Raw genomic sequence first — 4,455 nt, forward strand, 5'->3', positions numbered from 1 at the left:
TGTATTTAGGCTTCATCAATACGGTATTGCGAATGCATCAATAGTCAATCAGTCAATTGATTGAATAACGCTTTTGTATCATCGGCACACCTTTTTAGTGTAACCTTACAATGACTAGATAATAATTACTTGATATAGAGAAAACACAAAATAAAAAATAAAAAATATGTTCTCTCTTATAAAGTATAATAAAAATAACCTGATGGAAAAAAATCAATAGGAAAACTAAGAGGAACAATGCATCGAAAAAATGGGGGGGGGGGAATAGCCTGGGCCGGGAATAACTCTCCAGGTAGAAAAAAAAAAATCAGTGGGGAAAATTAGCAGGTGGCAAGTAGCTACCGTAATAGTGCTATATTCTGTAAAGTAAAGCCTCAAACCACCTCGATTTTGAGTCTACTAAATTTAAAAATATTCCCAGGCTTTTGCAGATAGCCAGAACTAACTTAATATTTGGAGTTTTTTGATAGCAGATTCTTTTTTTTTTATAGATTTCAGTGAGTTAACCCGACTAAAAGACAATCTTGCGTACAAAAAAAACATGCATATTCATCTTCTATACAAAATTAAAAATCAAAATTTAAAAGTAGATAGATATTTTGAAAACAAGAACAAAAAAAAAAAAATTCTTCCATATTACAGAAACTTCTTTGTTGAAACTAATACAGAAACAAATTCTTTTGTATTTAAAATATTTTTTTAAAAATGAATTAAGAAACATTAGAACATTCAAGATTAAATAGGCCTACATTAAAAATAACAAGCTTCTTTTCTTTTGACTTTTTGGTAGTTAATATATATATATATATATTTTAGGAATTTCGTTGTCATTATTTATAATGAGAAAATTATTTATCAAAATATTTAATTCAATTTGTTTTTATTTTTGGATAGCTTCATGGATAATCAACATTGTGACAATGAACGCGCAAGACCACACGCGCCGCCAAAGCTTTTGCGGTTGCTCTGTACCTGTCTCTTATACACATCTTTACTGCATGATTGTTTTATAATTTTAATAAAACTAATTTCTTCTAATTTTAAATATATTTTCCCTGAATTCGTGATTATTCGTCGTCATGCGTGGACTAAATGCGTGACAAATTTAAGATCACGCATGTGTTTCTGTCAAATGCGTGTTACATCCAAAATCACTTTGAAGCGGTACCGAGAAGCGGCACGATGCGCGAGAAGCGGTTTGTAATGCGTTTTTGTAAGCCAGGACCCAATAGTATTTTGTTACGTTTCTTCACAGAGTGGAGTTCGTCCGAACTCCTTGAACCCCCCCCCCCCCGATCCGCCCCCCCCCTCNNNNGATCCGCCACTGCTTTCCATTGACACCAATCATGACCATGTTTTATGTGGTGCGTCAGCCATCTTGAAATTCAAAATGGCGCCGATGACTTTGGGAAAATAATGGCACCTAACTTTTTTTAATTCAGCGCAGTAAAAATGATAAAATTAGTCAATAAAATCTATTTTTGTTCAAAAATCTATCTGGATTACATAGAAAACTAGCTTATATACTCGTTCTTATTTTATGTACATTTTAAGTAAGTATATTTTTCGATTATTTTTAAACAAATAAACACCTATTTTTTAATTATGTTCCATTCTGGCTTGAGTGACAGTAGTTTTTATATGTCTAGTTTGTTGCCTGTCTAGAAATTATGAGTTTAGACAGCAAAATCATATCTGTAGCTTATTTAGTTTCAATTTTATGCACATTTTAGACAAATTTGGGGGCCATTTTGAAAAACGGCCGCCATTTGTATACAAGGAGTAAAATCAAGTGTCAACAGGGCTTAGGGTGACCAGAAGGAAATAATTAGCATATCTGGCTATGTGGATTGCTTCTAACATTCCACTCCCCCTAACTCATTTTTTTCAGATTTTTTTTCTAGTCTATGGGATCTGGGACTCAAAATGGCCAAATCTACATTAACTATGTTTTCACACGGCTGCTAACGGTTAGCAGGATCCGGATCCTGCTAACCGTTAGCTGCCGTGCGTACATTCGAGAAAATCCCGATTCGGATACCAAAAATATGATGATCGAATTACTGGCCAATGAGAAACTGGAAATTGTAAACGCGTACGTGTGATTGGTTGATGATAAAAACACGCTCAACTTGCTAACCGATAGCGCTTTCTAACCGTTAGCGGTATCCGGATACTGCTAACGGTTAAGGTTAGCGATAACCAATCGGGCGTTCTCACGCAGGTGCTAACGGTTAGCTCCCGATCCGGATACTAGGGCTCTCGTGAGAACCAGGCTATAATGCAGAGTATGATGCACGGTACGACGGTCACGCATGAGTGAATCCGTGAAAACGAAAGCTCCCTTTTGTCAATCAAACGACTGAAGTTGTGAAATTTAAAAAAAATTAAGTTATAGGTCAACGTCTAACTACGATAAAAATTACTAAAATAATTAATACTGACCAAAACTGGCTTATGCATAAATTAATAATTAGTAATGAGAACAATTAAAATAAATATTGGCAGTCTTAAATGTAAGAGACCGCCAGCTTCACAGATAAATTTAATATTAAACACTAACCGCAACCAAAAACTAACATTAGGCCATACAATCTTGTGATGTCTGTCAACATATAGCTCTTCTTTACCAATGTATACATCGAACTTCTAAGTTACTAGGACCATTTTGCTCCCACGGAACCCTCCTCCAGTCTTCTTCGTTTTCTGGGGCTTGAATAATAATTTACTTAGGGAAATAATAACGCCAGTACATACAAACTGATCATTTGAAAAGAAAACGTTCGGTTTAATAACATTTTTTATCTCTTTGGGACACATGTTTAGCGCTTTGTTATTAGCAACACAGCATACCAAAACTGTTTCCCTGTGGCCGACTTGGTGGAGGGTGTGAGGGAGTGAAGAGGAAGGTTCATGAGTACAGGAAGCCCGTTAGTGCCACCAGTGAATTAAAATTAAGAATCGTTAAGTGGCGGCCGCCACTTGATTATGCGGCGGCCACCACTTAACGGTTGTTAAATTAGAATTCACTGGTGCATATTTACCAACCATCTCGCATCGTGCGGTACGGTCCCGCATTTAAAAGTGATTTTGGATGAAACACGCATTTTGCAGAAACACATGCGTGATCAGAAAATTGTCACGCATTTAGCACGCGTAGTCTATGCGTGATACCGTAACGAATTATCACGAATTCATAGGAAAATGTATTTAAAATTAGAAGAAATTGGGGTTATTAAAATATAAAAACGGTCAGGCAGTAGCTTGAGTCATTAGAGCTTTCGTTATCTCGTTCGAGAATCAATTTACCGAGAAAATTTCTCTTTCCCCAAAACAACCCAGCCAACCATGCACTTAGTAGAATCTAGTAGTCACGGTCTTGTAGGTTCCATTATCACACCCAGCCGTTGATTATGTAACTGGAACCCCAGCCTTCATGGTTCCGCCACTGACCCCAGGGGCTCAGGCGCCCCTCCAAACGCCCACTCAACTGGTGAAGTCACGCATTTCAAATCTCTCAGGTTGGTAACTATGCTGGTGGCACTCACGGGCTTCCGTACATTATGAGGGACCCTCCTAATAAGATTTTTTAAAGAATTTGACCTTACAGTAAACATTAGGCCTATAAAAAATAGGACTATTCACAAAATGGATAGTATAGGCCTTAACAGTAGGCCTTAACAGGGCTTTATCTACATGGACTGTCACACAGAAATCAGCAAAAGATCTAGATGACCTTTCTTTGATGATTTATATATCATTTTAACAGTGTTAACGGTTATCTTTATTATTATATGTTACTATTTATTTCCAGCCGTATTTAACGCCCTCTCGAGTTGCACCATCATTGTGTAATGTAGCTGGCGGTATTTGAATCTGTTCAACCATGCGGCCTCTGTGCAAATGGTTATGACGCTCGCCTTGATAGCGACAGGACGCAGGTTCGAATCCCGTCAGACTCATTTTATTGCACAATGCATTTATTTACTGGACAACATTCTTTGAGAGCTATGCTACACGATGTACCATCATGTCCTTTATTATAACACTGTATTTACCTTTCCTTGATGATTTATATATATATATATATATATATATAATATATATATATATATAAAATGGATAGTATAGGCCTATATTTTTAAGAATGACAAAAATATTCTCTGTATCTACTGGAACCGAGTCGCATAGCTTGTATTCCACTACTTGCATTCACACCTGGGCTGTGTATGCCTTGGTTTGGCTCTGTAAACATTAGTGGTCGTGGGACAAGTTTGGGCCCTACCTAAGCTGGTCCAACGTTTCGTTTGCGTCTGTACCCTAGCTGCATTGATGAGGCCTGGAAGGCCGAAACGGATCCGTCTGCAGATATTGTGATTCCTTCCAGTGGATGCTTAGTTTATTTTGTCATTCTGATCGGATTTTCTCTACTGTTCCGTTTTAATTTTAAATAGT

The sequence above is a fragment of the Anneissia japonica genome, unplaced genomic scaffold (genome assembly GCF_011630105.1).
Source record: "Anneissia japonica isolate Jap-2015-1 unplaced genomic scaffold, ASM1163010v1 scaffold3867_len840240_cov202, whole genome shotgun sequence".
NCBI lineage: Eukaryota > Metazoa > Echinodermata > Crinoidea > Comatulida > Comatulidae > Anneissia > Anneissia japonica.